This window comes from Oxyura jamaicensis, chromosome 3, assembly GCF_011077185.1.
Source record: "Oxyura jamaicensis isolate SHBP4307 breed ruddy duck chromosome 3, BPBGC_Ojam_1.0, whole genome shotgun sequence".
Classification (NCBI taxonomy): domain Eukaryota; kingdom Metazoa; phylum Chordata; class Aves; order Anseriformes; family Anatidae; genus Oxyura; species Oxyura jamaicensis.
This window is the reverse complement of record NC_048895.1, coordinates 93,575,497-93,603,493: the sequence shown is the minus strand read 5'-3', so window position 1 is coordinate 93,603,493 and position 27,997 is coordinate 93,575,497. Positions and strand designations below refer to the sequence as shown.

At 36.5% G+C, this 27,997-nt stretch overlaps 1 long non-coding RNA gene across 1 annotated transcript; it reads left to right on the top strand.

The window, feature by feature from the left end:
- The first annotated feature begins 52 nt into the window (after window positions 1–52).
- On the top strand, window positions 53–19,199 carry LOC118165265. The gene is made up of 3 exons (XR_004749953.1): window positions 53–121; window positions 14,590–14,647; window positions 18,914–19,199. It is a non-coding gene; the product is annotated as an uncharacterized LOC118165265 (long non-coding RNA).
- The last annotated feature ends 8,798 nt before the right edge of the window (window positions 19,200–27,997 follow it).

Genomic DNA, 27,997 nt, shown 5'->3' with positions numbered 1-27,997 from the left:
AGAGTAGATAAAAGTGGCTTATTTGGCTACAGTGTCATTTGGGTAGTTTTGCTTTAAGTGCTTTGATGGGGATGGTTCCCTCCTGAAATAGGATTAAAATTGCTTATTTAATAAATTAATGGTGAGTGTTATTTTACTGTATTACTGATAGTAAAATTTGGACCATATAATTTTATTTAAGGGTTAGAAATATCTGCTTAGAATATTTATGGAAGACTTAAGTGAATTTGTAAAGTGGGTAAGTGTACTGATCTTATCCAAATCAAAATAAGTATGAAAAAGCTTACAAAAACTCCATAATTGAAATTGTTAAGGTAGGCTAACCATTTATATCAAGAAGTTAAAATCTGGATTCTTCTCTTTAAGAGTAGCATGAATCACTTCATGCACCCCTTCCTAAAACAAGTTGTAGAAAAGAAACATTATTTAGTACCTTAAACCCTAACAGATAAGGCTATTTTTAGTCTAGAATATTCTGGAGCTGTACAATAAAGTCAGAAGAGACAGACACATTTTTTTATAAATCTAACTTTGTATGACTTAAGTCATGACCCAAATGTATTGTTTTGTCTTTTAATACTCTCAAAATAAATAAATTTAATTAAAATTGAATGTCATTAACATCTCTATAAGACAAAAAAAAAATAAATTTCATATCTTGTCAGAGATTCAAAACTTTATCTTATCCCCTTAGCCTATAATAGATATCTGATATATGTCCTGTTTCAGTCAGTTTGGCATTACCCTGGTAGCTTAGGAGATGTCTTTGTGGTTGGTTGACAGCTGACAAAATAGTGCAAACTCAGAGTAAACATTTGCAATGCATTGCAATATGTAGTGATGCATATTACAATTCTTTTGTGCAAACCATACATTTCAATAACCAATGCTGACATACATCTTTTTGTAAATATGGAATGATGTAAAATAGCAGAGAATGATTAAGGCAAAACAGAAACTACAAAAGCTACTTTTCTGTGTCTTTATAAATGTATTTGGGAGTATTAATGGCCAAGAATGCTAACTGTTTTGAGACCTTAATTTTGAGTAAGATAAGTCATAAGGTAGACAAAATACTTGTACCGTGTCATTTCATAACATAAATAAATCAAATCTCAGTAATATAAGTACCAAGTATTATCTCCCAGAATATTTAGCATAATGGGTACAAACAGCAATAGAATCATATAATGGTTTGGGTTGGAAGGGACCTTAGAGGTCATCCAGTTCCACCCCCCCGCCATGGGCAGGGACACCTCCCACCAGACCAGGTTGCTCAAAGCCCCATCCAGCCTGGCCTTGAACACCTCCAGGGATAAGGCATCCACAGCTCCTCTGGACAACCTGTTCCAGTGCCTCACTACCCTCTGCGTACAGAATTTCTTCCTAATATCTAATCTAAATCTCCCCTCTTTTAGCTTAAAACCATTACCCTTGTCCTATCACTACCCCACATGACAAAGAGTCCCTCCCCAGCTTTACTGTAGGCTCCCATTAGGTATGGAAAAGCTGCTATAAGGTCTCCCCAAAGCCTTCTCTTCTCCAGGCTGAATGACCCCAACTCCCTCAGCCTGTCTTCATAGGAGAGGAAGTCCTCTTTTTAGGACTGTTGTATGGCTGCTGATAATGGCCCCAGTTCATTAGGCAATGCCTCTATCCATGACATATATGACAGGCACACAACAATAACTTCCCAGAAACTCGATATCAGTTGCAGACTGAAGTCAGGTACAAGAGTTCATTTTGAAACTATTTTAATAGAGATATCGAAGCTCTAACTTCAATGAAGAGAGAAAACTGTTAAGATAAATAGAACAAAACTAAACTTTCTCTTAACCATTTGCACTAGGCCTTTATCTAGCTTGCCGTGCAGAATGTCTTTTGCATTCACAAGTTACATATATGCATTTTATTGGCACAGTCTTCCATTTTATTTTAAGGTACATAAGGCATGTTTCTTTGGGGAGAGAAAAGATACCTTGGATTTTTTTTCTCAATTGAATGTCTTCTAGATAATTTGTCATTATTATCTGAAGATATTCATATTATTACCAAGAAGACAGTCAGCAGTTTTTAAAGGAGATATTAAAATACCCTTGACATTCATGCAGCAGTGGGTTTGCGACAGTGAGAAACTGATCTGTACCAAATTGTACAACAATTCTGTAGGGAGCCAGTGTGGCCCCCTCCTTGATCCAAGTCTCATGCTTGCCGCTCGCTCCTGTGTTGCCTGAAGTTGATAGTGAAAGAAGCTACGTATATATGAGGACCCGCTAACTTCTCTAGGTTTGAATGCTTTGTTATATATGATATGATATAAAATTAGAAATCACACATCTTTCTAGACACACATCTTTCAGGCAGTGTTCCTTTTACCTTTTCTTCCTTACATCGTAACCACCTTTTCTCCACCCATGCTTCCTAATGGGAACCTGAAGACTCCCTAATAACGCAGTAAGTATGAATTTAAATGCTGGTGGTGGATGTACTCTGTTTTACACAGTATACAATTTTTGAAGTTTAATGAATTTTCAGCTATATATGCCAAAAGTATAAGATTTTACTTACATACAACTATTTTTTAATTGTTGTTCTCTACTGATGCTTTCAAGCTTTTGGTAATGATTATTGCATCACTTCTTCAGATTCAGGTCTTCTGTGTTCCTCTCAAAATTAATATTCTCTGCTTCCTTTTTATGATTATAATTATTTGCTTTTAATCCTTTTTTCGGTGTATTAGTTCCACTGAAACCTAACCACTTCTGTCCTGCTTTGATGATTTTTATAGCTCTTCATTTATTTCCTTTTAATTTTGCCACAATATATGATACTGTCATCTAAACTACTTACTAAAACCACAGCTATTTAACAGTTTTCTAATATTAATAATTATAACTGCATTCTTTCAATATATGCTTTGAAACAAATCTATAAATTTATTAATTATATAAGGAACTATAAAGCTCAAATTTCTTTCAGATGAGATTGCATCATCATGGAGCTTAAAATGAATGGAAACTTGTGTAGATTTCATGGGTCTCAATGAAAAAAAAAACATTAATCCTTTATTCTCTGAGTTGCTGTCCCCTCTGATCTGACATAAAACTTTTTTCATGTTGTTCTGTTTTTGCTTTTTGTTTAATCGTTTGGTTGGTTTGTTTATTTCTTTACCCATTTTCACAGAAAAAAAAAAAATGAATTTGGGTAAATACAAGGGAATTAGTGACTTTTTTGTAGTTCTCTCCACAAAAAAATAAAATAAAATAAAATAAAAATGTGGAGACAACTAACTGACAGGGCTCAATCATCCCCGATTTTTTTTTTATTATTATTATTATTATTTTTACTTCTGTTACATTTATGGCATGATGCTAATAATACTGTAACTGATGTCATGATAAAAGAGCTTCATTTTTTTTTTTTTTTTCTTTGATATAACCATTAGACGACTATTTTCATGTAAGTCATTTTTTACATTTGAGGTGAAAAGGTATTAACATCAAAACCTTTGTAAGCTGTCTGAATGTGTCTAAAATTATAAATGCTATCTTCAACTTGAATCCATGTTGAAGAGCAGAATTGAATCAAAAATTGCTTCAGGCTATGGAAATAGCTGGAAGCTTCATTTTCAAACTCCTATTCTCCTGTATCTTTCTACCAGTTAGAATCTAGAGCCTCTTAGGGATTCAACCTTTCAGACCCAGTTCTTGCAAGAGTTGAAGCTGGCTCTCTGTATAATCTACATCAGATATTTGTGAAGTGTATTGCATGTGAAATCCAAGCATGATGTTCTGCAGACTTCACAGGCTCACACAAAGTGTCCTAGATCTGAATAAGTATCCAAACTCTAAATATTTCCTTCATTGGATATCTGAATGTTGGGGGTGGGCTACTACTAATTCTACCACCGTTTTCTTTTTTATGTTCCTTCTTTTCAAGACTTTATTGTTGGGCCTCTTTGATTTAATTATGTGTGGAAAGCAAGATCAGTCTTACAAAAATCCCTTTATTACCTGGACTTCCCAGGCTTCACATCCTTCTTAGTCAGTTCATTCAAGTATTTTCTAGTAGTAATTTATTCAATGCAATTAGCATAGGTGAATTACTTATTTCTAAGCATCTGCCAGTCATTATTACCTTAACAAAGTGAATCTGCTCTCTTTTTTCCTTACAGTTGCCTTTTCCCTCATGTACATTGCATTTCAGATGTTTATACATATAAAGGCCAAACTGTGCCATGATAAAACAGTTTGTACAACCCTGGGCAGTGAGATCGTATAGCCTGACACATTTACAACTGCTTGCCTGATGCACAAGAGAATGATGGCAAAAATAATAACTATTTTAAGGAGGAAAATCCTGCATTTAAAATAATAATAATAATTAAAATATGCAGACAATTTGCCACTCGTATTTGGCTCACTCATCAGGGAGCATTTAGCAGAATGGCAGCAGTGCTGACTGACACCATGTCTTTGCCAAAGACAGCAGGACCACATGAAGTACAGTTGAGCTATCCTGAAAGAAGATTATACTGCAGCATAAAAATCTACCCTTCCACCTGCAGAAGCAGAGGGCATGTCAAAGTAATCTACATTTTAAACTTCTGTTTATGTTCAGTGCTGTGCAGGCTGCAAGATGAGATATTACCTGAAATTCCCATGGCAGACAGCAAAGCATAATGAAAAATCAAAATACTGAACAAGGGATTGAGCAGAAAAAAAAAGCTGTGAGTGCCAGCTTTCCATTTGGAACAAAGCTAAGCACGGTTGGGGAGCTGACAGGAATTATTCACACCTTCCAGACCCATCCAATAGGTGTGCACAGCACACGAATTGGAGATAGGAGAATCTATGTGACAGCATGAAAATGCTACTGAACAGCACAATGAGCAGTGGTTACAGCCTGTTTTGCCTATCCACACGCTAAAGACCAATACCCATTCTTCACAAATAAGACGTATTTTCAACTGAAAGAATTTTAAGGATTGAAATGTCTTTGTGTTCTTATGTATAACAACAAGGGCTACCAAAATAATATTACTGAGAAATCTCTGTGGTTTTCACTTAAATAACTTGCTCATTTTTAAGAGACTTTCTTAATTTCTAGGCAAAGTAAAACAGCCACCATGTCCTGATAGTCATTCTTACATGTGGTATGCTGCTTAGCTAAGTGTCGTGTCTCATTAACGTTAATATTTTAACATTTTAATTAATGTGCAACTGAGGGTGCAAGGGTGCAATGACAACTTTTTAAATTTTTTTCACTGTTCTCAATAGTATCCTTTTTATATTTTTATGTAAGGTATTTTTTTCCTAATCCAACTTTTTTTTTAATTATTATTATTAAATGGAGTAAAAGGATTAAAGTTAAAACTGATTATATTTTTGTACTCTGTAGGCACATTTCAGGCATTGCATTGATGAACTTCTAGTCTATCTGATTTCCTCCAAACATGTTTCTGCCATCAAGTATCTTAATATTGGAAGCAAAAGCTGTGTACTTTCATCGGGTAACCCTGGAGAAGTGAAGAGGTCTGTCTCAAAAAAGTAAGCTAATAATGAATACATGAGAAATGAAGATATTTTTCATCTTTCAAGGAGACTGATGCCATTTTCTAAGTTTGGAAAATGTTTTTCTTAAAAAGAGTAATAATAATTTGTGGATAAGATGTTCTTTGTAAGTACTTGGGCAGGATGAAATGAAGAACATGATTCAGGATCTAAATGTGTTATGTTTTACTAATCATTTGGGTGCACATTCTTGGGACTTATATTTGACTTTATATATCTATTTTCCTTTATATATCAGCAAAAGAGAAGAAGGGAAAAGGACAAAAGTAGACAAAGAGAAGAGAAAAGTCAGTACAGAAAGAAGATGCTATAATGTCCAGAGAAACAGAGCAATCTAGAGTTAATTCCTAGAGTAAGGAAAGTGAGAGCATTATTATTTTTATGACCTGTTCCACATACTGTATTTTCTAAAAATTAAGAAACAATCTTGAATAAGGAAAAAAAAAAAAAAAAAAGTTGAGTTGAAGATTTGGGAAAAAACAAACAAACAAACAAACAAACAAAAAAACAAGCAAACAAAAAAAAAAAACACCACCACAACAACAACAAAACAAAAACCAGAAGGTTTACAGAATGGTTTCTTACACATTAAGCACTTTCTGTTGCAGTGTTGCAGATAGCTGATAATAAATGAATGAGATTACAAGCAGATAAAACAGTTTTTGAGATTCATAAATAGCCCAGGACCCAATGAATATTCTTACATGTTTGGTGGCCTGGTAGCCTATATCAATAACAGCTGCATTGCTTCAGACACACTGTACTGAAAAACAGAAATTTGTTTTGTAGTGCAGCTTCTGTATATTGCTCTGATTTGTGCTCCTGCATCTCCAAGAAACCACTGCATTTTAGATCCTTAAGTACATCTGTTTGTCTTACAGAAAGACATATGGCAGGCCTGTAGGTTTTTTTGTTTGTTTGTTTGTTTCTAGTTAGGTTATTATCAAACCTGACAAGCATGGGAAGATAAACAGCATTTTTTTAGAGAGTGAAAGGATATGAAAAAACAAATTTGTACAGAATTAGCATTCTGACAATCAACAAATGAAAAGAAAAATAAACTGAGAACAGGCATAAAAAGTTTGATGCTCTTTTAACATCACGACACTAAGTAAAATAAAATAAATTAAAATAAAATAAAATAAAATAAAATAAAATAAAATAAAATATTGGTCATTCCAAATACTAGTATAAAGGAAAAAATATTGCATTTCTAAATATAACTGGATTATTTCTTTGAAGTATCAACCTGACTGATGATCCGTACAAAACCTCATGGTGACATTTTCATTAAACCTTTTATCATCAATTCAATCATATTTCAGAAAGTTATATGGATTTCATTTTTCTTTTTCTTTTTTTTTTTTTTAATGAAATTGTACTTAGAGAAATGCTTTGAGATAAAAATGTTTATTGTTTCATTTTTAAGAATGCCAATTTGAAGTGGAATTATCCTTTCAAAACCACTTTTTTAATGCTATGTTATTTGTCCTTTTTCTCATGGTGCTACTAAATGGTACATCAATAAGCAGTAACTCACAATAATATCAAAATCTTGATAGATGTTATTTTAAACTTTAAAGGGAAGCTGTTACTACTGACTGAAAACACATTTTCTAGAACTGAATGTCTACTTTATTTACTGTAATAAAACATTATGGCTCTTCAAACACAAAAGAACATGAGCTCAAAATATACTGATTATAAGAACAATAAGTTTAGGTACCTTTTTTTTTTATATATATATAGTGAAAACAATTCAGCATCTATCTTATCTCCTTCAACATAAATGGAGTACTAATGCTGTGGAGCACTAAATACCTGATTTATCAGTCTGGTCTCTTTTTCTGTCAATATGGTTTATGTAAAAATTAATAATTATAATAAAATCAGTTATTGAGTAAGTGCGAAAGTTTTATATTCTCTAAAATGCTCCTACTCTGCTATTCACTGAAAAGTTATGGATAATCAGGCTGTCAATTTAGGGATTTAAACTGAAATGCTTAATGTAGGCACTGTAAATGCTCACTATCTGCATCCAGTATTTGCAAATAGTTACCCAAAATCATGAAGAAAATTAGAAATAAAGTTATGTATAACTATATTATGCCATAGTATGGTCTAGGATATAGAATGATGTATTTAGTTAGATTGCTGCTGGTACAACATGTCACTATTTGATGAAATTTCATGTGGTAGTAGATGTCTTGTACAGCAGTGATGTTTGTATGTAATAAAACATTGCAATGTTGCAATCAACATTGCAATGTTGTAATCAATAGACAATAAATACTCTTCAAAGATTCTATACTCTTGTGATGTTGAATTTCTCTTTTCCCCTGAAATGTAATATCTTCAGAAACTCTTTGTGAAAAGCTTTTGTTGTGGGCTAGCCAGCTGCCCACCCAGCTGCTCTCTCAATCCTCTTCCTCAGTGGGACGGGGGAGAAAATGGGGTAAGAAATCTTGCGGGTTGAGATAAAGACAAGGAGATTGCTCAGCAGTTACTGTCATGAGCAAAATGGAATCAACTTGGGGAAAAATAATTTAACTTATTGCCAATTAAAATGAATTAGAGTACTAAGAAATGAGAAACCAAACATTAAAATGCCTTTCCTCCATCCTTTCCCAGTCTCAACTTCCATCCTTCACACTTGACTCCTCTACCTCCCCTCTCCCCAAGCCGCACAGGAAGATGATGAATTGGAGTTGTGATCAGTTTGTCATTTCATTGCCGCCACTCCCTCCTCTTCACTCTTTTTCCCTGCTTCATCTGGAGTTCTTCACATAGACTGAAGTCCTTCAGGATAAACCTGCTCCAGCATGGGCTCCTTCACAGGTACCTGCTCCTGGAACACCTCCTCCCCTTCTCTCACCTCGTTGCTTACAGGGCTGTTTCTCACACTTTCTTTCCTCATTCATTCTGTGCAGTGTTCTGCCCTTTCATTAATACATTCCCCAAAGATGCCACCATCTTGGCTGCCGGGCCCAGCGGTGGGGCCATTGGAGCCATTTGGAACCAGCCGTGTCCAGCATGGGGTAGCCCCAGCCTTTCCTCACAGAGGCCATCCCACAGCCACCTGCTGCCAGCACCTGGACACCTGCACCAGATACAATTTTATAGAAATAAAACCAGATTTGGTGTGGTTAATAGTGTCATAAAAGTGAAAAAAAAGCAGGATTTCAACAGTCTTTATATCACAGAATATCCTGAGTTGGAAAGGACCCTCAAGGATCATTGAGTCCAACTCCTGGCTCCACAGAGGAACACCCAAAAATCAGATCATATTTCTGAGAGCATTGTTCAAATGCTTCTTGAACTCTGGCAGGCTCAGTGCTGTGACCACTGCCCTGGGGAGCCTTCCCAGGTGCCCGACCACCCTCTGGGTGCAGAACCTTTCCCTAAACCCGAGCCTCACCCTCCCGTGTCCCAGCTCCATGCCGTTCCCTGGGGTCCTGTCGCTGTCCCCAGAGAGCAGAGCTCAGCGCCTGCCCCTCCGCTCTCCTCATGAAGGAGCTGCAGGCCGCCATGAGGCCTCCCCTCAGCCTGCTCTGCTCTGGGCTGAACAAACCAAGGGAGTTCAGCTTCTCCTCATACATCTTGCCCTCTAGTAACTTGACCATCTTTGCTGCCCTCCTTTGGACACTCTCTTAAATAATTTTATGTCCTTATATTGTGGTGCCCAAACATGCACACGTTTTGAGATGAGGCCATAATTGTGCAGTAACAATATATAGCGAACATGATAAGAAGGCCATGATGTTAAGTCATGTCAACCACAGGTAGCCCAAGCACGACAAAGACTGAAATATTCTTCTTTTCCAAAGCATCTGAGAAGTGCTAGGAAAAAAATAAATAAATCTAAAGACAGTGGAGGGAAATCCTGCAGTAGACTAAATTTCATTGTTGTTTAAAACACAATAAAACCTCTGGTACTGGTAGTCAGAAAATAGATGCACCCCATTCAAACAACTGGTGCAGCTATTTAAAATCCCATTAGCACCACAAATATCTGATTTATAAACTGTCTTATGGCTTTTGATACTTTACAGGCATTATAAACTTTCAGATGCATTGCTACACATAGTCAATAGTTAATGATGCTTTACCAGGCAAAGGCTACACATTCTTTTTAAGAGCAGAAACAGTGTCTGATGTATCTGGTTCAATATATATATATATACATATAATACCTGTGAATGGGTGCTTCTGCTATTCCATATCTTGTTTAAGGCTCCTGATTAGATATGCCAACACAAGTGTTAGTGTGAGGAGCTGGTAAGATGATGTCTAGCCATCTCACACCTTGACTTGTTATGCTGTGGTACCATAAATGTAATCCTTACACTGCATTTTCATTTCTGCCTGGATGCAGGGCATTTCTCTGTTAGCTGTTACTCAGTACATGTGCCTGACATCATGGCAGCTTGTACGAAAACATAGAGCATTTCATAAAAGACACGGAGCCTTTTTGTTTGTTCCTAATGTGGCACAAGGTTTGGAGGCTTTTGTACAGTAGTCTGTTATTTTGTCAGGAAATAATAAAACCTTTCCAATTTTTTTTAGCATAGCTATCAGTGGCTCAGCAGGTGTGCTCTTTTCATTTTCTGCATAATCAAAATTACTCTATTACCTTTGCTACATACTGTTCTTTATACCACAAGACTGATCTGTATTGACTCATAATTTAGGGAAAAACAAAACAAAACAAACAAACAAAACCCCAAAACCAAAAACAAACAAACAAAACAAAAAACAAACAAACAAAAAAATCGCTTGCCAAGCATCTCAAATCCATGCTTTGTAACGTGTAATATAAAAGGGTATTGCAGGTATTTCTTTTCAACATGTTTGAAAAATAGAAACCTAACATTAGGGTATTATTAGATTAAATGGCTGTTATTGTTCAGGAAAACAGTGTTGGCCAATAACTAGCAGGATCTTACATTTTTTCAGCTGTTTCCTGCCATTATAGCCTCACAGGTTGAACTTGGCCTTGTGTGTTAATGGGTTGTCCATCTGTAAAACTGCTTTTTGTAAGCCTTTATAATCCTGAATGTGATCCTCAGGTAAGTTTTCAGTGCATCTAAGGGTAAACTGGAAAGTCCGTTGGCATAAATGTTTCTCAGGAGTCATACTCACTAATATTTTCTTGCATATCTAGTGTGATATTAAGGATGCAATGATCTTTAATGATCATTTTCTGCAATGATTGCTGGTTAATATACATTTTCAATCATACTTGTGCCTTTCCTGAACAGCAAAAGTGATGGCTAAAATCAGGCTATCAACAGTATTTCTCAATCCCAATTTGATCAAGTAGTGGTGTTTTGTAGGAAAGGTGTGAAGTCCATTCACAGAATTCACCTCACAAAACAAATAATTGCTACAAGCATCCAAAACACTGGAAAAATGCTGTAGACGTAACTGTCAGATTGCAGAGGAATGGAAATTGTGGATAAGGTGATTTATCCAGGTTCAGAAATAAACTCAATACTGGGACCAATACTTGTTCAATATTTTCATTAATAGCCTAGATGAATGCAAGGGTTGTACTATTGGCAAGCTTGTGGACAACCCCCAGTTGGAGAAAGTAGTTGATATGTGGGAGGGCCAAGCTGCTCTTGCGCAGCCCTTGGGACCTGGGCAGACTGAAGTCCAACAGGAACCTCATGAAGGTCAACAAGGACTAATGACAAGTCCTACAGGTGGAGAGGAACAACTCACCACACCACAACAAGCTGGGAATCAGCTCTGTGGGGAAGGACTGGGGGTCTCAGTAGGCAGCAAGAAAAGCCTGAGCTGGCAGTTAACCATGGAAGCAGGGACAGCCAACAGCATCCAGGGCTGCATTAGCAGCCAGACAATGATCTTTTCTTTCTACTCAGCACTCTCTTCAGAACTAACACCTTATTATGATTCTCATCACAATGTCTCTGTAATCTTTGGTGCTTCAGATCTGTGGTATGGACATCAAAGTCACTTTCTGTACTAGATTTTCATCTGTTTATCTAAATGTTACTTGTTTTGCTGTCTTCATAAATCATTTCATGAATTCTGATATATTAGCTGATTTTTTTTATTTTTTTTTTTTGCCCCTGTATTATTGCAAAAGCAACCTTGTCACTCTATGGTTAGTCCTGAATTGGGTTATCCCACTTTATAATCAATTTCCTCTTTTCTGCAGTCTGACAGCTATGTCAAGAGACTTTTTTCCAGTGTTTCAACTGCTTGTAGCAATTACTTGTTTTGTGTTTTCTAAAATTACCTTACACCTCTCCCATCATCACCACCTATCATCATCCTAAGCATCACCACCTGCTCTGATTGGAGGTGATCTCCTATGAACCACTATGTGTAGGCTCATTCTGTTTGTGGCTCAAGCAACAGGTTCAGGATGAAGTTTGACATATACATATGTAGATAAACTTCACTAACATGTATGCATTGAAAAAGTAACAGTTAATGCTGGTTAAAATGAAAACAAAAAGCTAGGAATTCAGATGAGGTTTAAATATCCACAGCTGCCTTTCCTTTTAAATATTAACAATGGCCGGTTAGGTGCACCTCTGTTGTACTTCAGTTCACCCCTTTACAGCACAAAACAAATAGTGCCCTATCCCTGTTAGGAAAAGGGAATAAGAGGCTGGCAGCAGTCCCAGAGCTTCCAGCCATTGGTGGCTTTTTAGAAATTTAGCTGTTACAGGCGTAGGCCATTTGGATGTCATTCAGGTTAGGTTTGAATGATTTTGAGAAGAAATTACTCCCACCAGAACTTCTCAGGGTTAAAGGTACAATATAAATATGCTGGCATCTAACCGTATACCATTGCTATATCTAAAGGGACAATCTAGGACCAAATACTTCTGTAAAACTTGATTTTTCTGTTGTTGTTCTGAAAGAACTTGATTTTTCTGCTGTTGTTCTGTACTTAAAACACAGATTTTAATATTCTATAATTGACACACATTTCAAAAGCACTAGAGATAATTTTCAAATACTGAAAACAGTTACATATTTAGAACACTGCAATATTCATTGTACCTTACAAAAGGTTGCCCCAGGAAAGAACATTTTGGATACATCAACCTGGTTTTGATCACTCCCAAGACAGGAAAAAGGTGAATTTGCCAAAGTGGATAAGTGAGAAGAATATAGATACTGACAATACAGATGCAAAGATGTAGAAACCTAGACAACAAAGCCCATCAATGGAAGATGTTATTTACCACATACTGGCTTAAAACATACAGTCATAATGATTCATACAGATGACAAGTAGTAGCAATTGCCTGTTATTTTGCTGACCTTGCTCAGCTGTTCAGCAAGTTTAGAAGAAGTGACCTTGAAGGGAAAAGCTGCAGTTACTCTTGCAACAGGTAGAACTGCAACAAGTGCTTCAGAGACTGCATGGCCAGAGGAGACCACAGTGATAAGTTGAACTCAGCACATAGTCCATGAACACCATCCACATACCTGCAAACCAGCCCAAAGACCAGCAGACCTCTTCTCATTCAACAGCAAGAGCAGTGGCTTTGGGGCTAGATAAGGCCCTGGTACTGAGTTTAATTTGAACTTGTTCTGTTGGAGTAGTAAAGAAAGTTAATTTCCTGATCTGGAGACTTTTGAACTGTACCTTCAAGACTGAAGCTGCAGAATAAAATGATGAATAGATATATAGAAGTGCAAGTGGATTGATACAGGGTGGTCAATCTATTGTAAGTATCAGAAAGTTCTCTGTGTGTTGGGAGAGAAGAGGATGGAAGGTGTGTTGTCTGAGGAATGCTAAGGGAGATGCTGAGGCTCGCCTCAGCACAGGGGCAGCCCTGTGATGCCCAGTTTAGATTCCTGGTGAATGATCTCTGTGCAACACGTGATGGTGTTTAGTACCTGGAGGAGATGCTAATGGACGAGGATAAAGGGATTTAAACCTAAAGAGTGTAGATTTAGATAAGATATAAGGAAGAAATTCTTTATGTGTGTACCGTCCCTGTGAGTGTTCATGTTCAGGTTGGATGGTACTTAAGGCAACCTGATCTCATGGGTGGCATCCCTGCCCATGGCAGGGGGTTGGGAACTAGGTGATCTTTAAGGTTGCTTCCCACCCAAACCATTCTATGTTCAGTTATGTTTTTTTGTTTGTTTATTTTTTTTGCTTAAATGCTAAGCAGTGATGATATGAATATAATTTTATTCATAAAAAGGAAACCCTGCATACATAAAAAGAACTTATTTTGAAAGCAGAATAGACTCCACAACAACCAAGACTAAATTGCTAATTGCTAAAGGTCCATATTTCTAAAGAATACAACAGCTCAATTCACATATGAAAGAACAAGTATGCTAATGGACATGATCATTGCAGAAATGGATTCTAGGTAGGGAAACACTTCAGAACCAGACCCAGGACAACCACATTTTGAATACCAAGTGCTACTGCAAAAAGCCTTTTTTTTTTTTTTTTTTTTTTTTTTTTTAGCAAATGAGTGGTGTGGATGTAAGCTTAACATTTTGGTATTTATCATCACATTTTCCAAGCTTATTATTGCTTGCATCATATCGTCTTCCTCTCAGCTCTGTCACACTATCTTTCCTCGTCTCAGCTGCCTACCAGGTCAGCTGTTAGATAATTTTTCAGGTTCTCTGGGGGAGGGAAAGGAAAGGTTTCTTACTGAAAGACCACATGGCATGTAGCTCAACAGACATGACATGATTGGAGTCTCTAATCACCAATGAAACTTTACTCACTGGGTAAATTTGGCACAAAATCATCGATTCCATTCTTATTGGAAAAGGGCTTCATTTTCTAGTGTTCAGGATTCCATTTTTTCCATAGTTTCATAAAGCCAGAAAAGTCTTCTTGTCTGTCAAGTGTCCTCCTCTTTATATCTGCAAATGCTCTATTTTAAAAAGCTGCAGAAGGCAGAGGTCTCCAATGATTCATTTCATTTTATCTTGTATTTTCCCCCTTCATTGATGGCTGTTTTTACCTTTCTGTGCATACCTTCCATTTTAGATCCTACATAAATGACCCCTCAACACCTGAGGGGGAGCAGCTCTGTGCAGAGTCCTTGGTAAGCAGAGTCCTCTTGCAGGACTGAAGCCTACAATGCAAAACCCTCAGGAAAACAGCTCCTCAGACTGCAAGACAGACAGGGTGCAGCAAAGACTTTGAAGATGATAAGAGGCAACAGTGGTAATATAAATTTTTGCCAAGGAAGACAAGTGTGTACATTAAAGAGGGATATTGAGGAGTCTACAGAGGAAACTAAGAAGACAACAGTTAGGCTTTTCTCTTTACACAGAAGCATGTGACTAACAGCTATCTATACGCAGCAGAGTGAAATACAATGCAAATATAATGCCTCTGTTTTTCTTCCATGCCAGTATTGCGATTTGTGTGGAGAAAAATTGCACTGAACTCTAGAATTTCTTTCACAGTGTAGCATATTGCAAAAAAATAAATCCATGGAATATTACGTTCTTATATGAAGCATGTTCAAAACCTCAGATTTTAAATATAAAACTTAATACGATTGTAAAAATACTACTATTCAAAAACACATGATTTAAAGAGAGGTTTTACAATTTTTGCTTTAACCAGAGTCCACTCTATAATGCTCAGACTAGACTTCTATATGTCTATGAATAAGTGTATGTATATAATGTGTATGCCATACACGTTAAAATAACATGGAGAAAGGAAAAAGTTGCAGAAGCAGGAGGAAAAATTTCAGGAATGTAAAGACATACTCTGGTCAGTAAAGGATGACAGAGTAGATCTGACTGAAATTAGACTTTTCCATTTGCAAGTATTATTAACCACATTATTACAACGGAGAATTCCTGACTGATTGTCAGGAGGAGGAGAAAAGGAGGCAGAGGTATGCTGGAAAGTTGCAGAAGTTGGGATCACTGGCCATAATTAGGACAAGGGGATTAGAGACCAGGAAAAGGTGGGACTTCAGTATGTATTGGTCTTTGTTTTTAAAGTGTCTGTAGTCAACAATACAGTGAGAGGGACTGGAGAAGTCCTAGCAGAGATGGAAGGCAGTTGCCTAGCCTTAGATGTGAGAGTCAGGTTTATAAGGGAATGGATTATGATTTTAATCCATGGAAAAGGACAACACATCATATATCACACACTGTCTACTGTGTTTTCTTGACAAAAAATGTCAGTTGCCTACCTCATAAAATCAACCACAGCAGGCAATTTCCTTCATTCTGCATGTGGACAACATACTTATAAACAACACAGAGACAGTTCAAATCTAACTGAATGCTCATTCATTATAGTTTCCTATATTATTTATAATTCCTATATTATTTATATTATTCCCATGTAATCATTTGTTTTAACGTCCCTCCAAAGCTACAAATGTCTCTATGAGGTACAGACCAGATGAATATTGCTTTGTATTTCTGCAAGATGGAGTTTACTGTCCCATTTTTAACTCAGTCACAAGCAACAGCTAGTTAATCTTTGTTCTGTGCTTTTGTGCATTATTTTTCTACAACTACTTGATAGCTATCTATCAAGATTCATGCTTAATCTTGTCGCTCATCTACAGCATCTTAGTCATCAAGAAAAATGAGAATCTAGGCTTAAAAATAAATAGTGGATTATTTTTTTTTTTTTTTTTTTTGGGGGGGGGGGGTCAGCATGAGACATTAAAAATGGACAGTGTCCCAATGAATCAAATTCCTGAGGTTTGTGGGTTTCTTCTGTAGTTTTTGCATTTCTTTACATTCACTTGAACTCCTAAGCTAAAAAGAGTTATGCTTTTAAGTTCTTCATTTAGAAATAAAGTTAGTATATAAAAAATCAGTGATTAAAAATCTCAGAATATAAAAACTCATAAGTGTCCACATTTCACCTGTGTTTTGGGAATGCTACTCAGATAATTTGATTTTGAGAAAACAAAACAATAAATATAAGAGACTGCTTTCAAAATCTCATTAATCAGAACATCGTCTGCCTCTTGTCTTCAAAACAATCAATTAGGAACCAGACTTCCCTGTGAATAATTGATATGTATTAAATGTAATGGTCAGAATACAGATCAGTATCTTTTTCCAAAGCTTATTTGTAGTATTACATTAAAGCAGTCCCTTTCTTGTGATAAAGAGGTTCAGTCAATATGTAAATATGCAATATACATGAGTCTTGAATGCAGTTGATCAGAATATCAATTAAAATCTTTTTGCGATGAGATGCTACCTTTAGCAGCAATGCTACCTTAATAATAATAATAATAATAATAAAACAAACAAACACAAAACATTTCATTGAAGTGAAAGAAATCCTCATGTTCTTAGCTTTACACACACCTAGACCAAGTCTAGCTTAATTCATAGCTCACATTCTTACTCTAGCTCACATTCTTACTAGTCTCTACAGACTTAATGGCATTGTGCCTATATTTCCAGTGGACCATATTAATCTAATATACTCACAGAATTTCCACTCTTCCTTCCCAGTATGAGTCTTGCTCTCTGCACAGTGTAATGGTGCACCTTTGGAAAAAGGGTTGCAAAGTGCCCAGCCAGAGTGGTTGCCTCTTACACCTATGGGGCATTTGCTGAAAAAGGGAAAGGCAGGATCTACTAAAAACAATACAGACTGGGGCCCTGTACTTCCCCTTCCATCCAGCTAATTACACAGACTAATCTGAACATGATCATAGAATCATGAAGGCTGGAAAAGACCTCCAAGATATCTGGTCCAACCATCCCCCTACCACCATTATCACCCACTAAACCATGTCCCTAAGCACCACATCCAACGTTTCCTTAAACACCCCCAGGGATGGTGACTTCACCACTTCCCTGGACAACCCGTCCAAATGCCTGACTGCTCTTTCTGAGAAGAAATGTCTCCTAATTTCCAACCTGAACCTCCCCTGGAGCAACGTGAGGCCATTCCCTCTAGTTCTATCACTAGTTACCTGTGAGAAGAGGTCGACCCCCATCTTCCCACAACTTCCTTTCAAGTAATGGTAAAGAGCTATATGGTGTCCCCTGAGTCTCCTCTTCTCCAGGAAAACAACCACTAAACAACCCCAGTTCCCTCAGCTGCTTCTAAGAGGAGCTTTCAAAGCTGTTCTTTCAGATGATCACTTTTGACTTTTATAGATTGGGATATTAGCACCCAGATTAATGCGGGGTTTGTGCAGGGAACATGTCAGTCCTTGACCAAGGCAGAAGAATGCACCAATGAGCATTTCCTAGGGCTAACTACAGTACTATCAGTATGATCAAGAATTGGACATTGCCTTCCATACTACCAACAGGCAATCTCACAGATGACTAAATGTGAACAATTTGTTGTTGGGTTTGTTTGAAGCTTTCCCTGTAAAAATGCCAGTGCAGTACTTTTAAAGAAGCAGGTATTTTCCTAGAGCTTAACACATACGGAGAAAAATGAGTTCACAGAGGACTTCCAGACAGAGCATTTCAAACCACAGTAGCAGTACAGCATCACCTTTGTCTTAGAGAAATTAGGTCACATGGCCATACAGACAAGTTTAGGTGAATTTCATGCCTAATGTCTTTTTCATAGACTTACTTCTGTATAATTGAAAGAGTTATCAGTTGACATTGAATTTAAGTATGTTAATAAGGCTACGTACTACAATGTGATATATGCTGCAGCCAGTAATATGAACAGTCCTGAAGAAGAGAATGCTGAAACGCCACATCCACCTCACTAGTGTCACTTATGACCAAAATTGCAACATCCATTTTTATTTATTTTTTAATCCTTTTAACTGATGGAACTTTTCTTTGAGCATGATTTAACTTAACAACAGAACAGAGTGGTTTTGGACTCAGCTGGCAGAGACAGACCCACGTGGGGAAACTATGACCAATAGCACAACCTCATGAATTGCAAACCCTGTCTCTCAGGGTGGGAAGCAGATGGTTTACTGTTCAAACCACACCATAAAATTGCAACTGTGGTGGGTCAGATTAAACAAGCAAGCACAAAACAAGCAAGCACAAGTACAAGAATTTATTTTGCTAATAGGTCATTGAAAACCCCAATGAAAGATCTATTATTTAGATAACAAATAAGCAAGTCAAGTCAATTAACATGAAATGCCACTGATTTTCTTGATTTCATAATTAAAATCAAAACAAAACAAACAAAAAAAAAACTTTAGATTGCTTAACTCTCTCACTCCTCTCAGTATTGCTCCAGAAACATACTGCTTTACATAAAATTACCTTAAAGGTGGCCTTATGAAAATATTAAATCAAAAGCTATAATCCATTTGACATAATCTGGAAGACTTTGTAAGGATGCAGCGTAGTATTCTTTTGTTTCTCTCTTCAAGGTGGAAGATGACCTTGAAACTTACAGCCTACAGAAAACACTTTTGAAATTGAGAGCAGCTGGAAGCAATGCAGCACATAAGTATGAAAAGTAGAAAGACATGCCTTTCTCTAGACAATGTTGTTTGCATCATACCTTTCTTCAAACCCACACATAGCATGCAATTCAGTAAAAAGATATAAACATTGACATACTGTCTCTTCATCTCATTATCAATGCCCGTGAAAAGGAAATCCAGTCTAATAAGTAAAGGATATGGAAAGAGATACAGAGGCAGGTTTGTGAAGTCCCTTGAGCTGAAAGCTGGATGATTGTAGCTGATTAATTAACCTTTTTAAAAAGGATTTGGGGAATTAAAAAAGACCTTCCTAAATAAATGAGATAAAGTATTCTATTGCATTTCTCTATTTAGACTTTTTAAAATTGTTCTGTCAGTTTAAGTTGATAGCTATTTGTGCCTTTAAAAAAAGAAATGAATTTTAAAATGTCTATCTCTACCAAAATGTACTGCATTGCTATAATTTTGTTTACATTCATCTATGGCTGTGAGCTGAAAAACGTGATGGTTGTACTGCAAGACACATGAGCTTTCTAAGAAATGCACTAAGCTTTTACTGACTCATTAATTCTCACTGCAATATCGTAGGAAACTACTGGAATAAAGTATTTCTGGAGGTTATGATTCAAAAAGAGTACAGCCAGCTTTCTGCAAGTACAGAATGACTTCACAGTCTTTTCAGATCACTTGTTTTGTTTTGTTTATGCCTTAACATGCCGATAATAGCTAATCCTTGGGGTGAAGTGGGTGGGTAGGTAGAACAGAACGTCCTCAAAGAGGTATTACAGAAGTGATCCTGTCACATGCCTTTGAAGCATCTCATATCTGATTTATGTTCTAGGTTGAGCAGCTCAGCATTTAAGGAAATGGTATTTTAGTAAAAATCATAACAAAGTCAATATCTGTATCAGTTCTTATGGTCATAGCTATCATCTCATGAGCAGCTGCTAAGAGTTTTCTGTTAGCGGGGAGCTTGTCACAGTCTTATGTTCAAATGAAAGCAATTAGCTCTTTGTATACATTCTGTTTGCAAGCTGTCATATAACAATTCATATCACTGATGTTAACAAAACCCATCTTGTAAAAACAATTTTGATAGCAGAAGCCCAGCTGTCATCCCACCCATTCCATAATGCAGATGCAGTTTGTGTCATGCCAAGAACATGATGGCCTCAAGTACTAAGAAGTTAATTGAATAAGGGGAAAAAAAATAGATAGTAAGCAGAGATGTTAGAGCTTCAGTTCCTTAACCACATGGAATTTCCACAAACTCAACTGCAGGGCTCAGACATCAAATCAGGGCTTAATGTTGCTTTTGTTGGATTAGCAACCATATGAAATATCTGAATCTCCATCCAATTGTTTCTGTTTCACTGACTTCCAGCAATTTTCTTTAATAATAAAGCTGGAGATAGATGTTTCTTAATGTGTGTTTTACAATATTGCTTTTGTGGTCAGTTAAGCCTAAAGCTGAGGGAAAAGAGGGGGAGTATAAGCATACCCATCCTTTTTAGAACCAAAACCACAGTTCAGAATGTCCTCCCTGAGTGGCTGCTTGAGTCTGTGGATGTTTCATCTTCTCTTGATGTCCCAAAGTTGTTTCGCTCTGACCTACCAGTGAACAAACACAGACTGGCTATTTCTTTAAAGTATGAGAATAAACTTCCAGTGCATTGAATACAAGTGGTTTCAATAGCCCACAAACAATCTTTTAGATTTTAGGGACCAAGTCAACCCTTCAGACTAAAAAGCAGCAAAATCATGCTCACCCTTCAGTTGTATATAAATGAACAATGTCATTGTTAAAGTTCATTCCTTTTTAGTAAGATAAAATGTAATTCTTCACAGAAAATATATTAGTAAAAAAGGATGTTTCATGCCAAAAAAGAGATAAAGGGGGTCAAAAAATTTGTATATGTTACCTCAAACTTCAGCAACATTTTTTTTTAATGAAAAAAAAAATAAAACAACAACAACAACAAAACTTTAGGAGTTAAATTAATTCTTATATTGGCCTTTACAGTAGGGGATTAGAAGGAAACTTCTGTTTCACATGCTGATCAGTAATACTTCAAAGAAAAACATGAAAATAATGGCAGGTAATCATTATGCTCTGAGAGAAAATCTGGGGAATATAAGGGACAGGCTCCTTAAGAACCAGTTCTACCTAGTAGAGTAAGAATTGCACTGAGGAGTACAGGAAGGAAGACCAGCAATGAGATCTGCAGCTTCACAAAGGCATGTGCTGCTCAACTTCAAAACATATGCAAAATTTGCATATATGCTGCAGGGGAGGAAGGAGGCAAACAACGCTGCCTACCATTCAGACTGTCTTTTTAATGAAAAAGATTTAGTTTTAAAAATCAGTAGCTGGAGACTAGTCTAATAAAATCAGAAAGTCCTGTATGAGAAAAAAATAGGGTAACTGGGTTTACAAGTGAATGATGAGGGAAGAATAGTAGGTTGCAATAAAGAGAGGGTGAAGAAAATGGCCAAGATACTAACCTCATTTGAACCTCTTCCACAGAAGAAAGTTGTGATTTTACAGGATAACAAGGTTTTCCTTGCTGTATGTGAAAGAGCAGCTGATGTCTACAGTCAGGAAGTCAAGGTCATTGGGAAAGGGGAACAGAAGTGTCAGTGTCACCAGTTTTTTATACATCTTGTTATATAATGTAAAGATGAGGAAAGTGCTTGTGGAAAATACTTTTGGTAAATCACTAGGAAGCTTAAAGATGACAACCATCCTGAGAAGAGATGCATGTGCAACACAAGCAGGTGGCCCTCTTGGCTGACCTCCTAGAAGACCGAGGCAATTGGATCATAAATTTTGTGAGAGTAATACCTGAAAATTTGAAACGTCCAGGGGGAGCAAAAACATAAACCCATACAAAAGCATAGTAATTTTCTCCAAATGTAACAGAAGCAAGGGGTTATAATTTATCAAAAGCAAGCAAGCAAGAAATCTGTGAATTTATGACAAAACTGCCTTTTATTTCGGAGAAAAGCATTATTGTGTGTATTCCTGCCTGCATGACCCAAAATGACAATTACTGGCTATAGCATGGACTTGGGCAGTATGATTGTAGCAAATGGCAAGCTTTCCCCAGAAATGCAGTTTTAGTCATTCTGAAATTGCTGTGTGATATCAGAGTAGTATACATTTCATTTTGTTTATGTAGGAACTTAAAATGCCATTGGTCTAGGTTCATTTCATTTTTATAGGAATGGGTTATGTATATTTAGTTTTGTGTAAAATATAATGCTGTGTAGAATGTTTTTCCCCATCGTTCTGCCAGCAACTCTTTGTTTTATCAGATTTCCTTGTCTGTATGTTTTTTAAGGATCATTACTCTTGACTACAGCAGCTCAGAAATTTAGCTTGATAAGTATTTTTTAACGTGAATTATAATTTAGATCTAAAATATCTTTTATTTTTCTTCCTTTTTTTTTTCTTTCATTTATTGTGTTTCTCTTTTATTGCTTTCAGAAGAATCTTAAAATAACAATGAAAGAATCAGTTACTTGCTTTCAAAGCTATGCAACATATTTTTTTAAAGTAAATATTAGATACAACCAAAGTTAAATTTTATGTAAAAATATATTAGTTGAATTTACAGAGGATTGCAGATGCAAAGGGAATGAATATTGTATACTGCATTAGGCTGTGTTGAGATGTAGGCAAGAACTCTTGCTTAAAAAACTTCAGATATGTGTACCAATACACCAATACATTGTTTTATAAACCTTACTGAAAACCTTACGGTTTTTAAAATCCCAAACTGCTTGACTGTTGCAGGATTTGGGGCCAGGTGCAGATGCTCAGGGCTATGCCGCCTTCTGTTCCATCATCCCAGCAGGCATGCTGCAGGCACATTGCTGTTCACTACACATAATACTGTTCATGGCAGTAGCCTGCAGAATCACACCCTGTCTCAGTGCAGTCTTGTCCCACCAGCAGGGCTCTTTCTCAAGAACCATGGGGAAGGACACAGGTTTGCTGTCACTACACAGAAGTAAACGTGCTTGCAGAAGGACAAACCAGTCAAGTGAAGATCAGTTTAGAAACTCAGTGTAGTTGAAGGTGTTCAGGGACTGGATACATTCATTGATTCCCAACTTTAGACCCTATTGCATGTATTTACTATGGAATTTAAGTGATAACTTGCTGTGTGAATTCTGTGGTGTAGAAATATCCTTTTACGAGGGTACAAGGGTGAAGATTTTATATGGTTTTAACTAAATTGACAGTTGACAATTGACAGCTTATTAATTACCTCAAAGGGACGTAGGACCAGACAGTCTCTATAGTAATCTTTTGTCATAACAGGAGATTATAAGATTAATCAAACAAGTATAGATTTAATATATTGATAAAACACGTGAAGAGTAGTCATGCCCAGTAAGATTGTGGAATTAGTATATAGTTCAGACTGGGTGGGGATAACTGGCAAGTGGAATCAAACAGAAGTGTATGGGGAAGTCCTTTAGGTATCTGCAGTTCACTGTTCCAAGAAGAACTATTCAATGGTACTTAAATAATTTACATATTGCTTGCTAATCATTTTTTTTAAAAAATAAGAAACAAACAAACAAAAAACAACAACAAAAAAATAAAACAAACACATTTAAGCATCTCTATAGACTGCTGCTGGTCAAAGAAGCTTCTATTTGTCTTCAAAATCTAACCTTAAAGGCAAACAGATGAGGAGTAAGAAGAAATGTGGAGTCACTGGGGAAGCAGAATGACTCCAGGAGTTTTGCACCTTCAGTAGATGCTTGGACACATTGAAGGATTTATAGGAGGTGCCAAAGCAGCTGGGAAGGATTCCTGTGGGGTAGAATTGCATTTTACACTTCTTACTTTTAATATTTTCCTTGCACATGTTGCAGCTAAGAGTTACCTAAAGAAAACAAGTCTCTGTTCTGCTGTTAAGCATGTTAAATGTCAGGAGAGATGAAAAATCATTGTCAAAACAAAACAAACAAAAAAAATAATGTGGTTGTGAAAGCTGGTGCTGTCAGATCCCAGCTTTCTTATGGGTACAAACTAACAACCACCTGCAGAAGCTAAGGGTGCCAGAGGAGATTATAATAGAAAGCAATTATGAGATTAGAAACTTTTTTAATTTTCAGTTTAATCTTATTCTTGTTCTAACATTGTTCTTTGTCTTAAATTATTGTCATTACAGTTACTTACTCTCCATTGCTCTTTCTAGCTTTCAAGTCTTCATTTTATGGTTAATAAATTATCTGCTACTGTATGTGTATGATGTAAACTGTTAGAAATGGAGAAGGGTACTCAAAAATAATGACCTGATATTTTAAACCTGTTAAGTGGCAATTAAAATTTTTCATCTGCCCAAACAGCAAATAAATGTCAATAGAAAGATAAGAAAATAATAATAATAAAATAATTATCTAGTCCTCCAAAATTCCTAATCTATGAAGCACTGATCCATACTACACAGCTAAAGACTTGCAATGAATCCATGTAAATGATCTTAGTGATGAGCAAGAAAGCTCTAGGGCATAATTAATCAATATCAAATTGCCTTGGACATCTCATGTAATTATTGAGGAAAAACACTAATATTACTTGATTTCCTTTACAGGAATATATAAAGAGAGGTGGGAAAAAGTATGTTAGATCATTCAAGAGCAGCAGGTTAAAAGCTAACTTAAACATGATAAACCAACTAAGTCTCATTAGAAAACATGTGTCTTAAAAAATTTTTATCACTCTGTATCTTACTGAATATCAGCTATTAGTATCAACCCATGTAGGACAATATTGTACAAACTTATCAGGTAGATATGTAACTAGGGAATCTTGCAGTGAGAAAAATTCCACGTTATCAAATACTATCAACTGACTGCAATCCTGAGAACAGATTTGTGGATGAGTATTACTGTTCACGAAACAATATCTAAAGGAAGACATCTTAAAAGGCTGTGCAGCTAAAAATAACTATTCAAGCATTCATGCCAGAGTTCAAATAGAAGTGGGTAGGAAAATTCTGAGCTTCAGGCATCCCTGGTGTGGACTGTATTTTGTACCATGAAAGAAGACTGATGGAAGAGAACAGAGCATAAATGCAAATAAATTGTGTTATTAGTTCAGGTTTTATGCAGAGATTCATAATGCTGTGAAGCAGTGAAATCTCACCTATTGAGCTCTCCAAGACACATGCCTGGCCTGAGGCTTTATAGGTCACAGCAGGTATGGTATCAGCAAAGACCTTCTGAAGTTCCTTCCACCTTTACTTACTGTGTAAATTAAAAAATACATGAGGAGCTTTGAATCATTTGATGCAGGAGGATGAAAATCATAGGGTCGTTCATGTCAAGCACAGAGCTGCAGATAGGAAGATTTTGTTCCAAATCTTAGCTGAAAGATCTATTCAAACACCTCCATATGCAATAGCTCAGAAGTATCATTAAAGTAGTGACATGGTTTGTAGTAATATAATGATAATTATATTAATAAATCTTCTATGTTTTATTATTATTTAATTATAGTTATTATTATAACTTTATTATATATTTTATTATATATTATATATTTATTATATTATATTTATTTATTTATTTAAATTATATTATTATATATTATATATTTATTATATATATACTTTATTATATAATTTATTATTATATAATTATAGTTATTATTTTATTATATTTAATTATAGTAATAAATCTTCTATGTTTTTATGAATCTTTAGTCACCATCCCTCCAAAATGGCTATGTCAATGCAGAAGACAGCAGTTAATTTCAGTGAGGGACAGATAATTTGGCTATAATATTAGTTTTGCCTTTGCTTGGTAGAGATGAAAGGCAGGAAATGCCCAAGAAAACAGGAGTATACTTGTATTTGACTATAGTCTGTTGTCAATATTATGGATCAGACAAATGGATCAGTTGGCAAGAGAACTTGTGAAATGAACTCAGGTGACTTTTTTGTAGTCCATGAGATGGGGCTACAATTTTTCTTGAGCATCTTTGCTTTAGGCTTTTGGCAAGAGAGTAATGAAAATATGTTAAGCATTGATACTGGCTTACGCAACTGAAACAGAAATACCTTGAAGAACTTTTGTCTTAGCTACTGTTAGAAAAATAAAATAAAATAAAATAAAATACACAGTCTGAGGATTTGAACTAAATTATGTAGTATTAAAGCTTCTCCTTGTTTATTTTCAGTTTATTAGGCAAACTATAACTTTATAACAACTATAACTGCCCCCCTTCGCTGGTTTTCTTTCCCACCATGGCATTGATCAGCTTGCACTCTGACAGGGCATGGTGGACAGAGCCATTATGCCTGCAGCACCTCATCCCCCTGTGCTGGCCTCTGGAAATTACAAAGCTTTCGTCTTTGTCTGGACTGTCTCCATGCTCAACCCCATGCTGCATTGCTCCACCTGGGTGGCAAATTCATGTCTGTCCACTCTTGTCTGCTCCCTGCCCCAAGGATGGTTCTCCTGCTGCTCCTCCCCACCAGGCTTGGGACCTCCCTGTCTCTTGTGGTGGTTCCAGCCAACCTGTGACCTCCTGGAACCAGTGTTGGGAGCTCTACCACACCTTCCTCTTTCAGCCACCTTTCCCTGCCCTCTGTGCTTCTCCTGGGACTATCTGTATAGCTGTCCAGCATGCAGATATATGTATGCATATTAATTATTACAGTGGTTTATGACAGAGGCACTGGGAGAAACTTTTGCTTAGGAAAATATTAAAAAGCTAGGACTGATCTCTTGCTGTGCCCACCACCACTCTGTGCCATGGTTTTCCATCAGACCAAACTGGGATATGAGGCCACATATCAACACTTATGAAATACAAACAAGGAAGCCAGAGGGGAGAGACAGCTCAACTCTCTCACTTGATTTTTAATGAGTATAGGAAGCAGCACAAAGCAAAGTTGCCTTCCTTGTTTTAAAGTTGTTTTCACGTGGGAGGCAGTGGAGAATAAACATATCTGTCCTTAAGCTTCTCAAAACAAACAAAGTTATCTTCTGCTTTGCCTTCTGCTTTGCCAGAAACAAGTGTGGTCATTTCTTTACTGAACTCCCTATTTTCACATTTCATTTTCCAAACTCCCTGTGCACGTGTGACTGAAGCAGAAAGAAGGTGATGTGCGCACACGTGCAGCCAGTTTCCAACATCAGTCTTTCTTGGGTGACATTTAAAAAGGTTTGAAATTGAGTTGTACTGGCTTGACTCATTTCTCCTTGATGTCTACTTTGTTCCAGCAGCACAAGTATATGTATAAATAACAGTTTGTATCCCTTGACAACTTCCTGAATTAGAGCAGCACTTGTGGTCAATCACAGCAGAGAGAGCATCAGGGAAATACTTTAGCCCAGCAGGCACAGTCATGCCATTTGTTGACTAGTAAAGTGGGTGCTTGTGTCGCAAGTGATGGTTTTCAGTGATGTCCCTTTGCTTTCTATAATCAACATCAGCTTTTCTGCTGTGCTTTAGAAAGATGGTTCATCTGCTGCATTATCTCTTGACAGCTCTAATCTCTTGAAGAGAGGAAATGCAGGTAAGAAAAACAGAGTTAGGTGACTTAGCTTCAAAGATGGGATTCAGATAAGCCTTAAAAGAGGGGTTCTCCTTTTCCTTCTTTTCTTCCACTAACTTTAACTTCTTTTGGCTTTAGGATGAAGATAGATCTGTAGCTATTGCTGCTTTTATGTCTCTAAGTGGTCAACTCTCCACAAACAGTACTTGGAAACTCATCTGCTTATTCCTTCAGGAATCAGAGGAGATCCTTCTGCAAAACTGTAGCCAATAAGCCTAAAATTCCTTTTCTTATGTAGGTAGAACTTAATAGATATCAAATATGAATAGAATTGATAAAACATATATGACATTCAGCTAGAAAGAGTTCAGAGTTTCCACATTTTGCTATCTGTCTCTTCTGCTCTATCACACATGGTATTTATCAGATAAATATATGCTGTAGATTTGGACTCAAGAGCAATCTTAAAATGTGCTATAGATATAGAAAAAGTGAATTA